Source organism: Alexandromys fortis, unplaced genomic scaffold (assembly GCF_014885135.2).
Source record: "Alexandromys fortis isolate MF-2015 unplaced genomic scaffold, M_Fortis_MF-2015_v1.1 scaffold_41, whole genome shotgun sequence".
NCBI classification, from domain to species: Eukaryota; Metazoa; Chordata; class Mammalia; order Rodentia; family Cricetidae; genus Alexandromys; species Alexandromys fortis.
In genome coordinates this window covers 3,830,183-3,855,442 of record NW_026067923.1, presented here as the reverse complement: position 1 = coordinate 3,855,442, position 25,260 = coordinate 3,830,183, and the positions used below count along the sequence as shown (strand labels likewise).

The following is a 25,260-nucleotide window of genomic DNA, read 5'->3' as shown; positions in this document are numbered from 1 at the left end:
GAGGAAATATAACAGATTATGGAAGTGGACTTTGGAGTAGGTATAGGGACAGGAGAGATCAGGTGGGGTAGAGAAGGAATTCGGGGTGCATTTGGGGAGCAACGTGGAAACCTAATGCACTGGAAACTCTGCGGGTGACCCTGGCGAGGACTCCTAGTAATAGGGGATGCAAGCCTGAACCTGCTGTCTTCCGTAGCCAAGGCAGCTAGCAGTGGGACTGAGATACCAATCCAGTCACAAACCTTCTACCTGTTCTGCCTGCAAGATGTGTTGGGGCAATGATGGCTCAGAACTTGTGGAAGTGGCTAACCCATGGCTGGTCAAACCTGAGGCTCAAGCCACTGATAACGAGCTCATGCCTGGCACTGCCCAGATGCCAAGATCCAAATGATGAATGGCCCAGAGACCTAGGGTAGAATCAGACACTACTGTCCAAAAGAAAGGAAAATGTCAATGAAGCAATTCCTAAACAATTCCTAATGATATTTTGCTCTACTCATAGGTCAGTGCCTAGTACAATTGTCATTATTAGAGAGGCTTCCTACAGCAACTGATGGGAACAGATGCAACAACCCACAGCCAAACAGTAGGCAGCTTTCTGTCGCTACTCTTTCTCCACCTAGATAAACAAGTAGACCATATGCATGCCGGGGACATCAATCAAAATAAGGCACAACGAGATACAATAAGACCAGGCCCCCAAACCTCATATAAAGGTTTGGCAAAGGAACTCAAAAGGAAGAAAAGGGTCCAGAAAACAGGCAAACGAGTCAGAAATGCCCAAACTCCCACTATTAGAAGTCCCACAAAATCCCTAAGCTAAGCAATCACAGCAGGCATGCTGAGGACCTAGCACAGACCCATGAAGGCTCAGTGATTGCTGCTTCAGTCTCTATGAGCTCCTATGAGCCCAGGTTAGTTGATCCTCTGGACCGGACCGTATCATATTCTCATGGTGTCCTTGACTCCTTTGGCTCTTATAATCTTTCCTCTGCCTCTTCCACAGGAGATTAAAGTATACAATTTCTAATGTTGTGGGCAAATTGTGTGTATAGATTTCATAAACATACACACACGTAAGATATTTGAAGCCATCCTCTTAAAGTTTTGTGATAGTAGCATATTTTAAATAATTATTTGTGATAATCTAAAGCATGTTATTAGCACGTAAGACATATCATTCTATGATTAACAGTGGATGAAATACTATTATCCTGTTAAGTTTCATTCTGGGCTTGAGATTCAACTACACTGTACCAAGAGATTGAAAGGACATACAAATTCCAATCAGTGTTGGGCATCCCTTGTAGAATCTCATACATCCTTTTGTGTCTTGGGGAACTTTTTATGTGCCCTTTGGTTGCTCCATTATTGTTTCCTACAGCAAATAACATCAGACAATTCCAATGGCAAATCTGATCACAATATATACTTCCTATTCTTCCTGTCTTGAAAACCTAGGCACAAAGTTCTTGGTAGCTCTTCAGATCCAAACCCTCTACATAATCATTAAACATTTATTAGAAATGTCTCTGGCTCCAATGATATAATGTGCTCAGGATGTGAAGCAACTCCACACGTTACACCCAGACTATCCATTGAAGAGACACATGAAACCGTGAAACTGAATTACAGATTGAGATTTTGAATGCTTTTTATAATTAGACTTTCAGAAAATTTAAGACATCTAAAACTATTAATGTTATTTGGTCAGACTAACATCTATTTCAGAGAAGTAAAAAATTATACAGTAAATATGAAAACTCAGAAAATGTCAATTAATTTATATAATTAGTCTCTAGGTTAAAACCAGTCCCCACCGGGTCTTTGATATTTTGTATTATGTGCCCTCTTACATGCAATGTTGTCCCCCAAAGTGATGAGAGCCACTCATCATAAAAATATCTGAATGCCTTCTCCCTTTTATAAATACTCAGCCTCTTTGCAAGGGTGGATACTCACTAGAGTCACATAAAGTGATGGCGGTGACTCAGATACATTGGCTCGCACGCCTCCGCTGCTGTCAGCTCAACACACTGGACTCAGCTACTGTCTTCAATCACCTGTTGTGTACTCAGGAAGCAACATGCTCTCCACACTAAAAAATTGTTGCTATAATATTCTTTTAGCATTTGTATTTGTTTATTATTTATTGTGTATAGTGTGCTGTGATAAGCACATGCAAGCCAGAGAAGAACTTGGGCCATTGTGCTCTCTCCTTCCACCCCAGAAGGCCGCAGTTCCTTAGGCTCAGCAACAAAGCGCCTGAGCTACTGAGCCATCTCACCATCATATCAGTATTTCCAAAGCCAAAAAGAATTACATACTCTGAGTTTTTTCTCCTGAGCAAATGGAGTCTGGGGTATATACTCCCCTACTAACCTCTCCTGTCTGTGTGCTACAACAAGGTGGCCAACCCTCACTTCTTACCTGCTTCAGTTCGACTTTCTGAGACTTAGTTATGTAAAACCAATTTACTGTTGACCATGACAGTAAACATTACTGAATCCCATTAGGTAAATGCTCAAAAAAGGCAAATCAAAGTAATTTGAATTAGTGGGTAATATCTAAAAGAAAAGTTCACAGAAATCTGGAGCTCAATAAATTGTGCATTTAAATATGATTTACAAAAACTATTTCAAATCATGTAAGGGAAGATTTTAATGTTTGGATGGATTAGAGCATTACAGATACTTATACATATATACCAATTGTTTTTGCTTAAATATAGATACAAATTTAGAGTACAGGTGATGAATAAATGTGTTGCTTTCTTTCAAGGCTGCACATAGGTGTGTAACTATGTTAAAGAGAATGTATCCTTTTGTGAATGCTTCAAATCTTAGTAAACACAGTTACATGGAAAAAGAAATGAAAACAATGCCCGCAATAAAAGCAACATGCAAAACAGTATAAGAAACAAATTAAATATTTATTATTCAAGCCTGCTCTGTTCATTTCTGCTTCTAGCATTTGAGCAATTTGCATATACCTGCAAACTACACATTCTTAAGAGAAAGACTTGCTGAAGCTATTAGCATGGCTACGTGTCAAACAAGCAAATTACAAAAGAAAAATATATACAGGGAAAATAGCACAAATAGAAAAAGAATATTTGAACGCAAATTAAATTTTGCATTGAGTAAATGCTGTATCAGATAAAATTGGATGGCTAATATCCATATGCTTCAGTTGGACACTGTTCAGTGCACTGTGAATGGACGAACTAAAACCGACTAGCAAATGCAGCCCTAGCCAGGGAAGTCAGCAGCATTTTGTTTTGTTTGGTTTGGTTTTTCTTTCATTCTCTTATATAGAAGCAGAAGTTGAATATATCAAGCATTAAGTGTGTTGGTATTCATGCTGGAAAAAATGTAAAGTTGAAAATTGCTGAAGTAAGAGAAACATTCTTGTCCAATTAAACTACCACTTCATAAAATGCTAGCACATGAACTAACAAAATTTCAAATTCTTTCAAGGATGAGCACTAAAATATATAATCCCATGCTTAATAAGTGATTGCATTTACATGCAGGGTTGGAAATGCTTGTGTTGAAGTTCTGTCACATTGTTTTGGGATTATGTTAAGTCTCTTGATCATTCTGTGTGTTTACTAATCTATCACAGAGAACTTACTCTGCCTTGTTTACCAGATGACCATAAAGACTCATCTGCTCTGATCATAGAATGCCTACCAAAATGCATGCCGAAACCACAACACATAATAAAAGAAATACACGAATTACAATTGTCAAACCAGTGAAAAATCTTTGCATACACAAAATTAAATAAAATTTCGGAAAAAATAGTTCAACACAGAATGATGTTCAAAGTCAATTAAATGCAGTGGAAGCAGAGTCTCCTGTGATCTGTTACTCAAATTTCACATGAGTTATTATTATCTGCACAACTGAGAATTCTCGGATTTGCTCTCTGTGAAATAGGGTAGCATTATTTCCACATCACATATTTTCCACATCTCTCAAAACTCACTGCCCCACCATCTTTGAGTACTGCTAGGAGACAGTATCTCTGGACTTAGATCTCTGAGCAGAGCGCTTCTTGCACTTATAAATTAAAAAAGAACGAGTCAATTGAATAGTTCACTAGCCTCAACTAGAAAGTGGTATCTGTTTTTCAGTATAGATTATAAATTTTTTAACAAAATTCTTAAGAACCATTAATGAGTCAAATTTAAAATAAGAACATGGGAACATTAAAAAGTAGACTCAAGCTGATAAATAGCAATCACTGAAATATTAAACTAAAAAACTTTCACAGGTATCACAACTTAATAAAATAAAATGAAGAATACATGAAGTTTATGTTTCCATTCCACTCAGTGACAGCAGTAATGAGCTTCAATGAGCGAGCCTTACTGAGACCTTTGTCCTTAAAGCAAGCCAAAAAGTCTGATGATCAGCACAACCTTAAAACAGGAGCCCTCTCATTTGTTTGCTGTCTCTTCTCTATTATTCAGGAAGGAAAGAGAAACAGGAAGGATCGAAATCTGTGCTATTAAGAGAATTTAGATTGCAGGTCAAATCACATGATCAAAAAACATCTTAAGGTTTAAATTATATAAATATTTTAGAGATTCACATTTTATAAAAGTATTTCAAGAAAATAATTATATTTAAAAATCTTCTGCACACTTATCATAAATATTTTAGCATTAAATTTGTAAAATATTATAATTATGAAACAAATATTTCATCTTGATCCCTTTTAAATAATTTTTAAAATTTTGTGTGTGTATGTCTGTGTGAGTGTGAATGTGTGTGTATTTGTGTATGTACACATGCATGCAGGTGCCTGTAAAGGACACAAGATGACATGTGATCCCCCCGAAATTGCACCAGGTGGTATTAGTATCTAAATAAGGGTACTAGAACAGAGCTCAGGAACTTTGGAAGAGCATCAAGAACTCTTTGCTGCTGATCTATCTCTCCAGTCCCTTTGACCCTTCTGGAGCCTATTTTATGTGTCTACTAAAGACAATGAGTTTTATGTGTCCACTAAAGACAGTGACAATTCAAATGTGATCACATTCACTCACTCACATCCTCGTGTTCCTCTTTTATCCCTGTCACCTTCCCATTCCTTCCTATTCCTCTAAACAGTTCTCTGATACTTCTCTTACACCCCCACACATATATAAACACAGAGAGACAGACATATGTATGCATAGAATTCACACAAGAGAAAATCCAATATGAAGTATTTGTAATTCTGAACTCATATATAGTAATTAAAGAATTTTAGTGATTGATAGAAGTAATGAATGATAATCATTTTAACCTTTTTTCTATACCTCTTATTGTTTAATTAATTTTACCTTGTCCTATCCTCAAGTCTTATGAACAAAGCTACTTATTCAATGTTTGTCTCCACACCCTGCTAAAAACCATGAGATGAGAAGACATGTAGCTTGTGTTTACTCTTCATCTTCAACACTTGGCAAAAGTTTACGCCAAGAGGAGGAGCAACAATTACTCATTAAATGAGAGGGAGGCAGAGAGAATGGTGCATATCATGGTTACTTACACCAAAGCTGGTACGTGAAAAACTGAGAATCCACTCTGCATACAATAAAGCTGAATACAGGAGAATGTTAACACAATGTAATGTGTTTAATGTGTGTGGCTTCAAACTGTAAAACTAAAAATTTACAAGAAGAAATTTGAGAGAAGCCTGATGTCATCTTTGGAATGTCAACTGAAATATTTTTAGCCACAGTAGATGAAATTTTTCACTGGTGCCAAATATAGGAATTTGCATGTCTATTTTATAACACCAATCACAAGCCATTAGCAAAATTAGAGATGTCAAAGCAGAAGTGCAACACTTTTAGTGACCTCTTAAACTGTTGTTAAAACTCATTAAAGTGTACTCGAATGTTATGGTTAGCTAAATGCTAATGTATAACATTTTAAAATGCTATATTTGTGTCAGTTGCTTTTCAATTGTGAAAACATCATGACAAAGGAAAATATAAAAGAAAGCACTTCATTTGGGAGCAGATGGTTAGAGTTCATGAGCATCATGGCAGGAGCACAGCAGCAGCAGGCACGGTGCTGACGGTAGTTGAGAGCTCACATCTCACCCACAGTTAAATGCAGAGAGAGTTAACTGGGAGTGGCATGAATCTTAAACCTCAGTCACTCCTAGTGACACACCTCCTTCACAAAGGCCACACCTCTTAACCCTTCCTAAACAGTTCCATCAACTGATTGGTATATGTATGGGGGAGACAGGGGAAGTATGCAAATTTGTAAGTCTATAAAGGCTATTCTAATCGAAACCACTGCAGCATACCAATATAAGAACTATGGCAAATTTTTCTTCTGCAAGTTCATTGTTAACTTTTCCATAATATAAGTATTAGCAAGAAAAATGTGGATTCTAGTGATCAAAATTTTAAATATTTTAAAATATTTTAATATTTTAATTTTAATATTTTAAAATATGAATGGCAAATGGAGAGAAAAAAAAACAGCTTTTAACACAAGCAATTTAAATTTAGTACACAGACACCCAGACATTGAAAACAGTTTATTTCTCAACAACTAACTACACTTTTGTGCAAATAAAATAATGAAAGGGTCAGGAGATGGATTTGTAGGTAAAAGTAATTGCTGTGTGTGAATCCCAAGTACCCACACACATGAGGGACCATCTCAAACTCAGGAGCTATCTTCAATTGGCATCCACTTACAAAGAAAAGATTCATTTTCTCCAGTGGAGTCTCACTGTATGTATTAACCATGTATAAGGGTAGGCCCCAAGCTCAGCAGCAGATGGCCAACACAAATCCAACTCAATGATATTTTCGTGTACTTAGTGTCTCCTATTGCTTTATTTGGGCCATTTTTTGTCTTCCTGGTCTTCTGATATACAATGATTTCCAATCTTTATATGTGTATTTATTGTGCTTGTTCTTTGTTATTATTTTTTCTTTACTTTGTTTTGTTGGATTTGTTTGTGTATTTGTTTTCCAAATAGAAATCAAAAGATAAGTATGGAGCTAGATTGGTGTGGAGATGGTAGGGGGATCTTGGAAAACTTGGGGAGGGAAAACCATGATAGAATCTATTGTCTAAAAAAATTATTTTCAATAAAGATGTAAGGTAGAGAGTGATTGAGCAAGAAACCTTCTACAATAGTCAGGCTACTGATTCCACATATATACACATGTATACACACATCTCATACACATACACACAAGCAAACACACATTGAAAAATAAAATACTTTAAAGTAAAATTTTAATTTTTATACTATGCTCCTACAGGAATGGATAATATCTAATATATTTTAGCCTCTGCCAAGACTTATGGTAAACTGAGGTAACCTTAGCAAGTGCATGATTCTAGAAAAAAAGTCATTCTTAGTCTCCAGAAAATGATTATCTAGGTCTGAAAAAATTAATCATTTTATTTTTTAATCCTTTTAATTACTCCCTGTCTCCCAACCCCACCCTTCATTATTAGAATTAAATACAGATGTGTTGCAAGGAGGGCTTGTTTGTCCCAGTCATCCAGAACCGAAATAATCGCACAGAAACTGTATTATTTAAATTATTGCTTGGCCGAGTAGCTCTAGCTTTTTATTGGCTAACTCTCAATCTTAATTTAACCCATGTCCCTTAATATGTACATCACCATGAGGTCGTGGCATAGCAGAAAAGTTTCAGCATGTCTGTCTCTGACAGAAGCACATGGCTTCTCCCTCTGACTCCACCTCCTTTATTCCAGCATTTAGCTTAGATTTATCTGTCTACCTCTATTCCCTGCATAGGCCCAAGGCAGCTTTTTTATTAACCAATGGTGTTCACAGCATATAGAGGGGAATCTCACATCACAGATGCTAAAAAGAGGGATTGAAATCAAATGCTGGATTGGATTCCTAGAGATAACACTTCTAATATCAATACCTCTAAAGGAAGAAACTAATGAAGCAAAAAGTTAGTTATTTTAAGTGATTGAAAACTCTCATTAGACAAAAGGAAGTCACTTCCTGAGAAGAACCTATCCAACATATTTTTAAGGGTTTTTTATATACTGCCCTTAGAATGGTAGAAAATGAATCAACTATTGCAGAGTAGAGGTTTTGTTTCTTAAGAGCTTGGACTTTTCCCATTTCTTAGGTTGCTTAGCAGCTCTAGTTGCGATAATGTAATTTATGTTAGACTTTAAACATTTCTGTTTTATTCTTTCTTTTAAAAAGAAAGTCTTTATTAAACAAAATAATTTCTTTGTATATTAAAAAAAATAGCACTTGGAATTCAATTGTTTTCTAGCCCACACAAATCAAATCCCATCTACACTAACATAAAAATCTCCCCTTATATTGTTTGTACTCTTGTGTCTTAACTGGGAAGATCTTTTGAGAAGTAATATAAATCTTTTTTCTTAAAACAACTGAAGATTCTTAGATGGCATGGTTATTCGCACATAGCAATAATGAGTGAAATAACTAAGGCAAAAATTTATTTAACATAATTTGTAACCATTCTTAGACTTCTATTTTTTTATTATGTCAAAAATTGCTAAATTTATAGGAAGACTATTTTGTGAAATAGACAAAGGCTTTTAAATAGATTCACTCATGAATATCTTACACCTTAAAAGTACCAAGAACTACCAATTTTATGACAACATCTTTTATCTAAAGAGTTTTCCACATACTATTTATGGTGTCCACTGTGTATATCTCCTGCAAGATAATTATTTTTGGTTCAAAATAGACAATAGAATATGCCATAATTGGACAGTATCAAGTAATCTGATGTAATCCAATTCTAGGTTAAGCTTATACTATGACTGATATCTTACTCTTTAGAAAATCATGTTAATAAACAACAAAGACCATTTCAATTACACACATATATATATACATATGATACATCACGTGTACACATATGATGAAAGAATATTAACTGAATAACTCAAATAACCACATAGCATTTATAATATATGTTACAAATTTTATCAGTCCAAATACACTGTTTTAGTTCATGAAGGCAATTCATAAAAAGACAAAAAACCATTTTTCTAAAACCATATTTCATCACAATGAATTATATGCTTACATATTCAAAGATATTATCCATCTGTAAACATCTTGAGGTACAATAATTCTACTGATAAAAACATGATATATTTATTAAGAAGAGAGTGACCATTTTTATCTCATAAAAAGTAACTCATAACTTTAGTCAAAAGTATAATATTGATATTACTCATCAAAGTCAATTGCCACTCTATCACAGTAGCTAGGAATTGGAAGCACTTAAATGATCCTCAGCTGATGAACAGATAATGAATATATGATATATATATATACACACACACACATATATATAATATACATATAAAGGAATTTTCAGCTATAATATAAGAAGACATTTTCAAATGTGTGGATAAATAGCTATCATCCTCATAAAAGATGCAGAGATGGAAAGAGACTGTCAGAGAAACTATAATTGGTTAGAAGTGGAGACACAAAACCAGCCCAAACTGACATATCTACAATACAATTCCTTCATCTACAGTTTGGGAAACATTGCAAAAGAGAAGTGGAAAGATTACAAGAAAACCAAGGCATCTACTACGAGATTGTGTCTCCTGATATGACTCAGGACAAAATATATGACTGCTGAACAAGACTGGGATAATTATAATACCAGTTGACATCCTAACATGAATGGGGTAATTTTACAGGATGTATCCTAGATGAAGATCTGTACATAATCAACGATTTCTGAGAACGGGAGAATTAGTATGCCAGTGAATCAGTACCTAACCGTTATCTAATATCAAATGGTCACCTCTAAAATATTAAATATACAAACAAACAACACTTAATTCACTTAGCAGATTGTGTTTATGGATATATCTCTTTCTGTAAATGTGTGCATGTAAGAATAATAATTAAAAAGAGTTCATGAATTTGAGAAAGAATGGGGCAAGACATGAGGGATTAAAAGGAGGAAGAGAAAGGAAGGATATAATATTTCAATTAAAAAATATTTTATTTGATGGAGTTGTGGTCCCACCTACACCTGGAGAGCAACTACTGGAGCTGTGGCCCGGCCTGAACCTGAAGGAGGAGAGTATTGGGGCTCCAAGTGGACAGCCAAGCTCTTGAGGCCCTAGCCTCCAGTGGTACCTGAGAACCAGCTCCAACCACTGAAGCCCCAGAGACCTGGTTGAAGCCTTCCCAAACCCCCAACCATCCCCCACTACATCAGAGACTACCAGAGTTGCAGACCTGCCTGTACCTGGAGGACTTGAGTGTTTAGTTTCCCAGATGAAAGGGTCTCTGCTACCTAGGCCCTAACCCCATGGAATATCCAGCCCCACCACCAACCACTGAAGCCCCAGTGACCTGGCAGCAGCTTCCCCACACCCACAAAGATCCCTCACTGGAGCCTAGGATGTGCCTGCATCAACAGGAGGTGAGTATTTGGGTTCCTGGCTGAATGACCTGCTTTCTAGGTCTTAGCCCCCAGGTGGCACATTCTGAGCCCTACCCCCACTCCCACCCTTTGAAACCCCAGAGACCTGGCAGCAGAATTACCATACCCCCAACCATCTGCCACCTCATCAGCCTCCACCAGAGGTATGGCTCCACCTGAGCATTGAAAACATCAGGGTTTGGGTTCTGGCTTGACTGCCCTGCTCTCTAGGCCTCAGAGCCAGGTGGCACATTGCAAGCTCCACCCCGACTCATGAACCTGGAGGAGCAATCAGTAGATCCACAGGCCCCAACTATACTTGTAGGAAGAATGGCCATCTAAACCACAGACCTCATCTGCACCAAATGGAGGAAGAGGAAGCTACCGAAGCCCAGGCCCCACCTGCACTGACTGGAGGAGGAGATGGAGAGACAACACTATAAGAATACATTCAAGAACATGAAAGAATGAAAACAGTGTGGTATTGGCATAAAAATAGAGAAGACGACCAATGGAATTGAATAGAAGACCCGGAATTTAATCCCCAAACCTATGAACACCTCATTTTCGACAAAGGAGCTAAAAGTATACAATGGAAGAAAGAAAGCATCTTCAACAAATGGTGCTGGCACAACTGGATGTCAACCTGTAGAAGATTGAAATTAGACCCATATCTATCACCTTGCACAAAACTCAAGTCCAAATGGATCAAAGACCTCAATATCAGTCCGAACACACTGAACCTGATAGAAGAGAAAGTGGGAAGTACCCTACAACAGATGGGCACAGGAGATCGCTTCTTAAGTATAACCCCAGCAGCACAGACACTAAGGACAACATTGAATAAATGGGACCTACTAAAGCTGAGAAGCTTCTGTAAAGCAAAGGACACTGTCACTAAGACAAAAAGGCAACCTACTGACTGGGAGAAGATCTTCACCAACCCCGCAACAGACAAAGGTCTGATCTCCAAAATATATAGAGAACTCAAGAAACTAGACTCTAAAATGCTAATTAACCCAATTAAAAAATGGGGCACTGAACTGAACAGAGAATTCTCAAAAGAAGAAGTTCAAATGGCCAAAAGACACCTAAGGTCATGCTCAACCTCATTAGCAATCAGGGAAATGCAAATCAAAACAACTTTGAGATATCATCTCACACCTGTCAGAATGGCTAAAATCAAAAGCACCGATGATAGCCTTTGCTGGAGAGGCTGTGGAGGAAGGGGTACCCTCATCCATTGCTGGTGGGAATGCAATCTTGTGCAACCACTTTGGAAATCAGTGTTTCGGTTTCTCAGGAAATTCGGGATCAACCTACCCCTGGACCCAGCAATACCACTCTTGGGAATATACCCAAGAGATGCCCTATCATATGACAAAAGCATTTGTTCAACTATGTTCATAGCAGCATTATTTGTAATAGCCAGAACCTGGAAACAACCTAGATGCCCTTCAATGGAAGAATGGATGAAGAAAGTGTGGAATATATACACATTAGAGTATTATGCTGCGGTAAAAAACAATGACTTCTCGAATTTTGCATGCAAATGGATGGAAATAGAAAACACTATCCTGAGCGAGGTAACCCAGACCCAAAAAGATGAACATGGGATGTATTCACTCATAATTGGTTTCTAGCCATAAATAAAGGTCACGGAGTGTATACCTGGTGAACCTAAAGAAGCTAAAGAAGAAGGTGAACCCAAGAAAAAACATATAGTTATCCTCTTGGCTAAGGGAAGTAGATAAAATTGCCGGGGACAAAATTGGGATCTTGGGGGTGGGGTGGGTTGGGGATAAGGGGGGACAGGGAGAGAAAAGTAAGAAGGGGAGGATTGGGGGAACTTGGGGAAACAGGAAGATTGGGATAAAGGAAGGTTGGATAGGGGAGCAGGGAAGCACATATCTTAGTTAAAAGAGCCACCTTAGTGTTGGCAAGAGACTTGAACCTAGAGTGGCTCCCAGGAGCCCAAGGCGATGTCCCCAGTTAGTCCCTTGGGAAGCTGAGGATAGGGAACCTGAACTGACCCTATCCTATAGCATTACTGACGAATATCTTTCATATCACCATAGAACCTTCATCTGGTGATGGATGGAGATAGAGACAGAGACCCACACTGGAGCACTGGACTGAGCTCCCAAGGTCCCAATGAGAAGCAGATGGAGGGAGAACACGAGCAAGGATGTCAGGACCACGGGGGGTGCACCCACCCACTGAGACAGTGGGGCTGATCTATTGGGAGCTCACCAAAGCCAGCTGGACTGTGACTGAAACAGCATGGGATAAAACCGGACTCTCTGATCATGGCGAACAATGAGGACTGATGAGAAGCCAAGGTCAATGGCAAGGGGTTTTGATCCTACTTCATGTTCTGGCTTGATGGGAGCCTAGCCAGTTTGGATGTTCACCTTCCTAGACATGGACGGAGGGGGGAGGACCTTGGACTTTCCACAGGGCAGGGAACCATGACTGCTCTTTGGATAGGAGAGGGAGGGGGAGAGGAGTGGGGAGAGGGGAGAAGAGTGGGGGGAGGGGGATGAAAATGGGAGGCTGGGAGGAGGCGGAAACTTTTTTTTTCTTATTCTCAATAAAAAAAAAAGAACATGAAAGAGCAATATGGCAACACCAGACACTAGTGGTTCTACAACAGCAAGATGTGAACATACCAATGCAGATGTATCAGAAAAAAGTTCTTAAAAATAACTTTATGAAGATGATAGAGACCCATAAAAAGAAATGAAAAATTTACTAATAAGTGGAGAGAAAGACAAACAAAAAATTAGAAGGAATCAACAAATCCCTTAAAGAAAGTCAAGAGAAAAAGCAAACAAACAGGTGAAGGAAACAGTTCAAGCCTTGAAAATTGAAAAAGAGGCAATAAAGAAAACACAAACAGGGAATTTGGTTAGCAGAAAATCTGGGTAAATGATCAGAAACTACAGATGCAAGCATAACCAACAGAATACAAGAGATGGAAGAGAGAATCTCGGGTGTTTAAGATCCAATAGAGGAAATAAATTCATAAGTCAAAGTCTAGCAAATTCCTAATACAAAATACCCAGGAAATCTGGGACACCATCAAAAGACCAAAAGACCAAACCTAGGAAAAATAGTGATATAAGAAGAAGTACAGCTCAAACACAGAAATAAAAATGTATTTAACCAAATAAGAAAGAAGAAAACTTTCCAACCTAAAGAAGAAGGACATATTTATGCAAATACAAAAGCTTAAATAACACAAAATAGACTGGACCAAGAATAAAAGTCTCCTTCCCATATAATAATTAAAACACCAAACCACCTACAGAATAAAGAAAAACTATTACAAGCTGCAAAGGAAAATTACAAAGTAACTTAGAAAACCAAAAGGTCCTGGACATATGTATGGCATACACTATGAGACCACATATATCAGCCCAGACATCCATACCCAGCAATCATCACAGATAGGGAAAACAAGATATTCCATGACAAAAACAGATTTAAACAATGCCTAACAACAAATCCAACCCTACTGAAATTACTAGAAGAAAAAGTCCAACCCAAGGAAGTTAGATGCACCCACATAAATACAGGTAATAAATAATCCCATGCCAGCAGATCTCAAGGAAAACACACACACAAAATACCACCACCAACAGCAAAAGAAAAATATAACAAAAATAACAATCACTGGTCATTAATATCTCTTGATATCAATGGTCTCAGTTTGGCTATAAAAGACACAGGCTTAAAGAATTGATTTGAAAATAGGATGCATCCTCTTGTTGGATACAAAAAATACACCTCAACTTCAAAGAAAAACATTACCTCAAAATAAAGGATGAGAAAAGATTTTTCCAACCAAATAGACTTAAGAAACAAATGATATAGTATCTTGATATCTAACAAAATATACTTAAAGCAAAAATTAATCAAAAGAGAAGAAGAACCTTCCATGTTCATCACAGGAAAAATCCATCAAGATGAAGTCTCAAGTCTGAGCACCTATGCATCAAATACAAAGGCACTGACATTTGCAACAGAAACATTATTAAAGCTTGAATCCCACATCAAACCCCACACATAGATAGTGGGAGACATCAACACCCCACTCCCACCACTGGACTGGTCTGCCAGACAGAAACTTAAAACAGAAATAAGGAACTAACAGATGTTATGACTCAAATGGGCTTAACAGATATCTATAAAACACATTGCACTCAAACAAAAAAGAATATACCTTCTTCTTAGCAACTCATGAAATCTTTTCTTAAATAGCCCACATACTCAGTAACAGAGCAAACCTCAACAGATTAAAAAAAATGGAATAACCCCCATATCTTGTCGGATCACCATGGCCTAAAGTTAGAATTCAATAACACTAATTGCAGATAGATCACAAACTCATGGAAATTGAACAATGTTCAACTGAACTACTCCCAGGTCAAGGAAGAAATAAAGAAAGAAATTAAAGACTTCCTAGAATTCAATGAAAATGATAACATAACAATAGGCACAAAGGAAATCCAGAGAATCATCAGGTCATGCTGCAAAAACTTATATTTCATAAAATTTGAAAATATAAAGGAAATGGAAAATTTTCTGGATAAGTACCATATATCAAATTAAATCAAAACCAGATAAACAATTTAAATAGTCCTATAACCCCTAAGTAAATAGAAGCAGTTGTCAGAAGTCTTCAAACCAAAACCAGGGTCAGATGGTTTCAGTGCAGAATTTCAAAGAAGAGGTACTGCCAATGCTTCTCAAATGTTCCTTAAATGCATTGGCACAGGAGACTCCTTCCTAAATATAACAGCAGTAGCACAGATATACTGAGAACATCAATTAATAAATGGGACTTCCTGAAATTGAGAAGCTCCTGTAAGGCAAAGAATATAGTAAAAATAACACAAAACAGAATGGGAAAAGTTCTTCACCAACCCCTCATCTGATAGAGAATTCATCTTCAAAATATATGAAGAACTCAAGAAACTCGACATCAAATTACCAAATGACTCAATTAAAAAAAGGGGGTATAGATCTCAACAGAGAATTCTTAACAGAGGAAACACAAAGGCCAAAAGACACTTTGCTCAACATCTTTAGCCATCAGGGAAATGCAAATCAAAACAACTCTGAGATACCATCTTACAAATGTCAGAATGACTAAGATCAAAAACACTGAGGACAGCTTATGCTGGAGAGGATGTGGAGGAAGGGGAACACTCCTGCATTGCTGGTGTGATTGCAAACTTGTAAATTCACTTTGGAAATCAGCATGGTAGTATCTCAGAAAACTGGGAATTATTCTACCTAAGACCCAGCAATACCACTCTTGGGCATATACCTAAAGGATGCACACTCATACCACAAGGACAATCGTTCAATTATGTTCATAGAAGCATTATTCTTTATTAGCAGAACCTGTAAAAAACCTAGATGGCCCTCAACTGAATAATGGAAAAAGAAAATGTGGTGCATTTACACAATGGATTACGTACCACTCAACGGTAGAAAACAATGATATCTTGAAATTTGCAGGCAAATGGAAGGAACTAGAAAAAGCCATTCTTAGTGAGGTAACCCAAAAAGACAAGCATGATACATTCTCACTCATAAGTGGATATTAGACATAAAGCAATGGATAACCAGCCTACAATCCATAGCTCCAGAGAAGATAAATAACAAGGAGTACCTTAAGAGTAATATCCATGGATTTCACTAGTAAGGGGAAATAGACAAGTTCTCTTGAGAAAATTGAGAGGGGTGAGGGTGAAAGAAAATGAGAGAAAAGGAGGGAGAGGAGAACAAAAGGAAACTGGATGGATCATCTGGGGAAAGGACAGAGAAGGAAAACAAGAAAAAAGATATCTTGATAGAAGGAGCCATTAGGGGCTAGAGAGAAAACTGGAAGTAGGGAAATTCCCAGGAATCCACAATGATGACCCCAGCTAAGACACTAAGGAACAATGGAGAGGGGCACTGAACAGGCCTTCTCCTGTAAGCACATTGATGACTAGCTTAATTGTCATCATAGAGCTTCCATCCAGTAACTGATGGAAGCAGACAGATATCCACAGTTAAGTACTGGGCCTAGCTTCCAGAAACCAGTCAAAGAAAGGGAGAAGCGATATTATGAGCAAAGGGGTCAAGACCACAATGGGAAAACACACAGAAACAATTTATCTGAGCTCACTGACTCCAGACTGACAGCGGATGAAACTGCATAGGGTTGAACTAGACCCTCTGAATATGGATAACAGTTGTATGGGTTGGGGAGTTTGTGGGACTACTAGCACTTGGATCAGAATTTATCCCTAGTGCATGGGCTGGTTTTTGGAGTCTATTCCAAATGGATGGGTACTTTGCTCAGCATTATTTCCACAGCTTCCAACTCCTAGATCCCTGTACCCTCTCTATCTACCAAACTTTATCTTCTTTCCTGCAAAACAAAAATAAGAACAAAAAAGCCACTAAAAGATGGAGAACAATTTATGTTGGTCAACTGCTCCTGAACATCCATCATTCCTGCCATGGCCATTATATACCCAGTGTCATCCCATGAAAGAATACTGGCTTTCCATTTCACAGCTATTGATTTTTAACGAGTAAATCTTATTTATGTTCTAGAAGCTAATGATAATCCTCCTGCCTCTGTTCTGTTGGTAGGTTTATACACACACAACACCCCAATGCTTGACTGTTTCCAACTTTCATAGTTTAAATGGTTAACAAAACAAATGTGGAACAGATAAAAACAACTGGTACATAAATCTAGAGTGTAATGCCATTCTAGCCCTGTGGAAGAAGTTATTGAGAAACAGAATTTTACAATAGATGAGGCAAGCTTGCTTTTTATTGATTTTTATTTAGAATCAGGGAACATGCAAGATTCACATGGAGGGAAGATATCAATATCTGGGAAAGTGGCTCCCTCCTCCATGTTGATCTCGGGGATTAAGTTCAGGTTGTTAGCTTGGTTAGCCTGGTAAAGCAGCATTACCCTTGAATTCTGGAAAGAAGGGCAGAAGAAGAGCAACCATAAAGCTACCAGAGACAGACATGCCAAATCTTTCCCAGAAGACCACTGCCACATGGTAATATACAGATTAACAGAAATGGGTTAAATCAATATGTGAGAATTAGCCAATAAGCAGTTAGAGCTAATGGCCAGGCAATGATTTAATTAATATAATGTCTGTGTGATTATTTCGGATTATTTCGGGTGTTAACTAGCCGGGACAACAAGCAGCCCACTCCTCCTGTAACAACTGAGCTGTCTCACTAGTATCAGATTTAAGAAAAATTAAGAAGGAAGAAAAAGAGAAGATAATGGAAGAATTACTAAGGATAAAATTTGAATGATATACAGACCTATATTCCATTCATGGTTATATTTCAGGTGGAATTTTTAAGTGAGACACAAGTACAGTGGTTACAAGTGACTGTGCTCTCTTCACATACCAATGTGGGAAAAAATGGGTCAAACATGAGGCAAGAGAATTACAATATAAGATAGAAAATCAACCATCCATCTGAGCAGAGTACATAAGAATCATATCACAGCAACACAAAGTGATAAATCAAAAATCCATTATAAACAACAATCAAATGAATATTGGTAGAGAGTCTTTTCCTTTTCCTTTGGCATTGACAGAAGACAGTGGCCAAGAGAATGGCCATGACAAAATAGATTGATAGGCAACAAATTGTGTGGCCTTAACTAGTTTAAATGTAGTATCTGGGGAAATGAATAAAGAATTTATGTGACCTACCAAAGAAATACAGACATAAAAAGTTGCTGCATGTCATCCACTCAACAAGTATTTATTACTTTCTGCGTGTAAGGCAAAAGATATTACAATGAACAAAACAAATCTTTTTGTTCTCTATGGAGTATGCAAATCAAGCTTACTCTTCAATGTTTTTTAATTGTTAAAGGATAAAATTAGATACACAAGATTTTAAATATTCAAAATATTAAAAGAAATTTAAGCTAGATTCAAAACTTTTACTCCTAAATTCAGCTATAGTATTTGGTCTTAGGAATGCTATAATAATGGTAAACTCTGGAGACTGTTGCAAACATTTTTGTCTAAGACACTTTGGGCTTTTTTAATAAAACATAAATTGGTTCACTTATAGAAAATAGAAATGCTTCTCTAAATTCCAGAGACTGGGAAGCCCTAGGTCATAGCACCTAAAGAGCCAGTGTGCTCTGATTAGTTTGTTAACTCACAAATTGCTCCTTTTTTCTGTGTTTTTACAGTCTCAGTGTGAAGAAGAGTCTGGGTCCACATTTACAATGTCACTGAGTACATGCTTTCAAAGGTTGTTCCCAAGCCTGCTTTCTCCAACAGCATCACATTAGGTTTGGTTTCAGTGTAGGAATCTTGGAGAACATAAACTACAAATTCATAGTAGTTACTAAGTAAAGAGCAGACAAGAATGGAGAATGTGGCCTAAGGCAGAGTCGTAGAATCCCAAGTCAGGAATGGGTATTTACTTCAATCTGTGGGAATTTTTCGTGGAAATAACTTAACATGCTATATAAAACATTTAATAAGTAACTGTGATGGTTTGAATAGGTATGGACCCCATAAACTCATGTATTTGAATTCTTGGCCCATAGAAAGCACACTATTAGGAGGCATGGCCTTGTTAGGAAAGGTGTTCCCTTTCCTGAGAAAGTAGGTCACTGTGGGGGTAGGCTTTGAGATCTCAGAAGACCAACACAGTTTTTCCTTGCTTCATGCAGATCAAAATGTAGAGCCTCAGCTCTTTCTCCAGCACAATGCCAGCCTGCATGCCATCTGCCATGACGATAACTCTTTAAACCTCTGAAATTACAATCCAGCCCCAATTAAATATTTTCTTTTATAAGAGTTACTGTGCTCACTCCCCCACCCATCGTTGCCCCAGCAGGCAAATCTCTTGTGGTCAGGCCACTTTACTGCCATCCCCAGCTATGTCAGAGGCCCCAGGAGGCACTGTCCCCACATTCAGTGACTGGAGGGAAAGTGGAGTGGTGGCTCTCAGGCTGGCGAGCTGCATTTACTCGGCTCTAAGTTGGAGGCACTTGCTGTGCCCCTCGCCAACCCATCCCAGTCCCAGCAGCCTGTCAAAAGGCAAGTCTCCTGTGTCAAGGCTGCTCACCAACAGCCCCAGCTGCAACAGAGGACCCCAGAGATGCAGCCTCCTCCTGCACTAAATGGAGGAAGAGATTGCCCAATCACCATCCCCAACCACATCAGAGACCACTAGAGGCACAGTCCCAACCTGCACTGATTGGAGGAAGAGCCCCAACTGCAAGTCAGCATGCAAGAATACCTTGGTCAGGTCACTCCACCACCTGTCTCAGTGGCATCAGAGGTCACCTGGAGGCACAGGCTTCACCTGTAACAATTGGAAGAAGAATCAGTACCTGTACCTATAATTACCCAAACCCAGATGGGAAGAAGGCAGTTAAGAATACATTTAAAAAAAAAAAAAAACATAAAGAACAATATGACACAACCAGAACCTACTGGTTCTGAAGTAACAAGACCTAAACTTCCAAACACACATGAAACAGAAGAAAGCAACCTCAAAAATAACTTTATGAAGATGATAGAGGCCTTAAAGAGGAAATAAAAAAGACTCATAGGAAAAGACGAATAAAAATTGGGAGATATTAATAAATCCCTTAAAGAAAGTCAGAAAAGGCAAGAAACAAAAATAAACAAACAGGTGAAGGAAACAGTTCAAGACTTGAAAATTGAAATAGAGGCAATAAAGAAAACACAAACTGAGGGATTTCTGGAAATGGAAAATCTGGGTAAATGAACAGGAACCACAACTGAAAGTATAACCGAGAGAATATAAGAAATGAAAAAACAGGATTTTAGGTTTGAAGATACAATAAAGGAAATAGATTCATCTGTCAAAGAAAATGTCAAATGCAACAAATTCTTAATGCAAAATATTGAGGAAATCCATAGCATCTTAAAAAGACCAAACCTAAGAATAATGAGGATAGAAAAGGGAGAAGAACTACAGCTCAAAGACACAGAGAATATATATTTAACAATATCATAGAGGAAAACTTTACCAATGTCTATGAAGGTACGAGAAGCTTACAGAACACCAAATAGACTGGACCAAAAATTAAAAAGAAATCCCTTCACCATATAATCATCATAATCATCAAAACACTAAGTCTACAGAATAAGGAAAGAATACTAAGAGCTGCAAAGGAAAAAGGCCGAAAAACATATACAAACAAACATCAGAATTACACTCAGTTTGTCAATGGAGACTCTGAAGGCCAAACGTCCTGGACAGATGTGTTGCAGACACAGACTACTATACTCAGCAAAGCATCATATGGAGAAAACAAGATATTCCATGATAAAATCAGATTTAAACAATACCTAACCACAAATATAGTCATACAGAAAGTACTAGAAGAAAAGTTTTAACCCAGGAAGGTAGCTATACCCACGAAATCACATACGATAGATAATCTCATACCAGCAAATCCCAAAGAAGGGAAACACAAACGCACTACCACCACCACCAACAACAACAAAACCAGAAAATTATAGGAATTAACAATCACTGGTCTTTAATATCCCTTAATAGCAATGGACTTATCTTGTCTATGAAAAGACATAGGCTATCAGAATGGAATATGAAAACAGAACTCATCCTTCTGCTGCATACAAGATATATACCTAAACTTCAAAGAAAAACATTAGCACATAATAAAGTATTGAGAGAATATTTGCCAATCAAATGGACTTAAGAAACAAGCTGGTATGGCTATCTTAATATCTAACAAAATATACCTTAAACTATATAATAAAAAGAGATGGAAAAGGACATTTCATGCTTATCATAGGACAAATCCTTCAAGATGAAGTCTTAATTCTGAACATTTATGCCCCCAATACAAGGACACCCACATTTGTAACAGAAATATTACAAAAGCTTAAAGCACACATCAAATCCCACACACTAATAGTGGGAGACTTCAATACCTTACTCTCACCAATGGGCAGGTCTGCCAGACAAAACCTTAACAGAGGAAATAAGGGAACAGATATTATGACTGAAATGGGTTTAATATACATCTATAAAACATTCTACCCAAACACAAAAAAAAATATACCTTCTCAGCAGCTCATGGAAATGTCTCTAAAATTGATCACATACTTGGTCATAAAGCAAATCTTCAAAGACACACAAAAAATGGAATAAATCCCTGTATCTTATGGCTTAAAGTTAGAACTCAACAACAACACAGAAATACAGAAACCTTAGAGTCCCATGGAAAAACACTCAGTTGAATCACTGCTGGGTCAAGGAAGAAATTACAAAATTAAAGATTTCCTAGAATTCAATGCATATGAAAGCACAACATATTCAAACTTGTGGGACATTATAAAAAGAGTTTTAAGAGGAAAGTTCAAAGCAATGAGTGCCTACATAAAGTTCCCAGAGAAATCTCATACTAACAACTTAAATACGCACATGACAGTTCTAGAGAAAAAAGAAGCTAACTCACCCAAGAAGAGTAAGATTTAGAATAATTAAACTCATATGAAATCAATAAAATAGAAGCAAAGAAAACAATATACAGAATTAATGAAACAAAAATTTAGTTATTTTAAAAAATCAATTAAAATAGAAAAGCCCTTATCCAAACAAACCAGAGAGAGGATATCCATATTAACAAAATCAGAAAAGAAAAGGGGGGGCACAACAATAGACACCAAGGAAATTCAGAGAATCATTAGGACATGCTTCAAAAACCCGTATTCCATAAAATTGGAAAACATAAAAGAAATGGACAATTTTCTAGATAGGTATGACATACTAAAATTAAACCAAGACCATTTCACTTAAATAAGCCTATAACTCCTAAGAAAATAGAAACAGTAATCAAAAGTCCCCCACCCCACAAAAAATAATAAAAAAAATAAAAGAAAGAAAAAGAAAACAAAGGAAAAAGAAAAAAAAAATTTCCAGGGCCAGATGGCTTCAGCACAGAATTCTACTAAAATATCAAAGAAGAGCTACTACTAATACTCCTCAAATTTTTCCACACAATACAAACAAACAGAAAATTGTCAGACTCTTTATTTGAGGCTACAGTCATGCTGATTGTGAAATCACATGAAGATGAAACAAAGAAAAAAATTACAGACCAATCTTTCTCAAGAACATTGATGCAAAAATATTCAATAAAATACTGGCAAACTGAATTTAAGACACATCAAAAAAAAAATCATCCAACATGATCAAGTAGCCTTCACCCCAGAGATGCAAGGATGATACAACACATGAAAATCTGTCAATTTAATCCATCATGCAAGCAAACTAAAGGGAAAAAAATCACATGATTACCTTACTAGAGACAGAAAAAACCTTTGACAAAAACAGACACCCCTTCATGATAAAGGTCTTGGAGAGATCAGGGACATAAGGAACATATCTAAACATAATAAAGATAATATACAGCAATCTGACTGCCAACATCAAACTAAGTGGAGAGAAACTCAAAGTGAATACACTAAAATTAGGAACAACACAGGCTGTCCACTCTCTCCATATCTATCCAACATAGTAATGGCCGTTCTTGCTAGAGCAATATGACTAGAAAAGACTACAAAGGAGATCATGCGGGTACAAATTGGAAATGAAGAAGTCAAATTTTTGCTATTTGCAGATAATAGGATACTATCCATAAGTGATCCCAAAATTCCTACCAGCAAACTTCTACAACTATTAAATACCTTCAGATGGGATACAAGATTAACTCAAAAAAAATCAGTGCCCTCTAATACACAAATGATAAATGGGCTAAAAAGAAATCATAGAAACATCATTCTTTACAATAGAAACAAATAACATAAAATATCTTTCGGTAACACTAACAAAACAATGAAAGACCTGTATGACAAGAACGTTGTCTCAAAAAAAAAATCAAGGAAGATATTAGAAAATTAAAAAAAAATCTCCCATGCTCTTAGATAGGTGGGATCAACATAGTAAAAATGGCAATCTTATCTAAAGAAATCTATAAATTCAATGCAATCCTCATCAAAATTCTATCACAACTCTTCACAGATTTTGACAGAATAATACTCAACTTCATATAGAAAAACAAAAACAAATCATGATAGCCAAAACAATCCTGTCCAATAAAAGAACCTCCAGAGGAATCACCATCCCTGACTTCAAGCTATAGTATAGAGGAATAGTAATAAAAACATCTTGGTATTGGCATAAAAACAGACACATGGATCAATCAAATAGAATTGAAGACCATGACATAATCCTACACACCTATGAACACCTGATTTTTGACAAGAAAGCCAAAACTGTACAATAGAAAAAGAAAGTGTCTTCAACAAACAGTGCTGGCTTAACTGATGTTGACACATAGAAGAATGCAAATAGATCCATATCTATCACCATGAACAAAACTCAAGTCTAAATGGATCAAAGACCTCAGCATAAACCTAGTTACACTGAACTTAGAAAGAAAAGAAAGAGGGAAGCAGCCTTAAATGCATTGGCATAAGAGTCCACTCCCTAAATATAACACCAGTAACACAGACACTGAGAGCAACAGTTAATAAATGGAACCTCCTGAAACAGAGAAGCTTCTATAACAAAGGAAATGGTCAACAAGACCAAACATCAGTCTACAGAAATGGAAAAGATCTTTACCAACACCATATCTGACAGAGAGCTGATCTTTAAAATATATAAAGAATTCAAGAAACTAGGCATCAGAATACCAAATAATCCAATTTAAAAAATGAGGTACAGATCTCAACAGATACTTCTTAACAGAAAAGGCACAAATGGCCAAAATACAGTTAAGGAATTACTCAACATCCTTAGCCATCAGGGAAATGCAAATCAAAACAACTCTGAGATGCCACTTATACCTGTCAGAATGGCTAACATCAAAAACACACTTATGCTGGAGAGGATGTGGAGTAAGTGAATCACTCCTGTACTGCTGTGGGACTGTAAATTTGTACAGCCACTGTGGAAATCAGTGTGACAGTTTCTCAGAAAACTGGGATTCAATCTACCTTAGAACTCTTAGGCATGTACCCAAAGGATGCATATTCATACCACAAGGACATTTGTTCAACTATGTTCATAGCAGCATTATTCATAATAGCCAGAATCTGGAAACAACCTAAATGACCCTCAACTGAAGAATGGCTAAAGCAAATGTGGTAGATTTACACAATGGAGTATTATTTAGTGGTAAAAAAAAATCTTGAAATTTGCAGGGTAGAACTAGAACAAACCATTTTGAGTGAGGTAACCTAGACCCAGAAAGACAAACACAGTATGTACTCACTCATAAGTGATAATTAGACATAAAGAAAAGGATAACCAGGTTACAATCCATAACCCCTGAGAAGGTAGGAAACATGGAGGACCCTAAGAGAGACCTGCATGAATTCCCCTGGGAAGGAGAAATAGATAAGATCTTCTGAGTAAATTGGGACAATGGGGAGGGGTATGGGAAGGGATAGGCTATAGAGAAACAGGATGGTTGAGTTGGGGGAGGAACAGAAAGGGAGAACAGAGATATCTTGATAGAGGGAGCCATTATGGGGCTTGCAAGAAACTAGTTATTCCCCGGAATCCACAAGCATTATCCCAGTTAAGACCCTAAGTAATTACTGAGGAGCGTACTTGAACTGACCCTACCCTGTAAGCATATTGATGACTACCTTAATTGTTATCATAAATCCTTCATCCAGTAATTGACGGAAGCAGATGCAGAGATC

At 37.2% G+C, this 25,260-nt stretch overlaps 1 protein-coding gene across 3 annotated transcripts in view; it reads right to left on the bottom strand.

Moving 5' to 3' along the window:
* The window catches only part of Naaladl2 (N-acetylated alpha-linked acidic dipeptidase like 2), a 1,236,187-nt gene that overhangs the window by 898,416 nt on the left and 312,511 nt on the right, over nt 1-25,260 (bottom strand). For 2 of the 3 annotated variants that reach the window (XM_050142054.1, XM_050142052.1), the window contains exon 4: nt 19,784-19,849. The exons of the other annotated variant lie outside the window; for it this stretch is intronic. The gene's annotated coding sequence lies outside the window, so the exon portion shown is untranslated. The remainder of the gene's footprint in view (nt 1-19,783; nt 19,850-25,260) is intronic. 3 annotated transcript variants of the gene reach the window in all.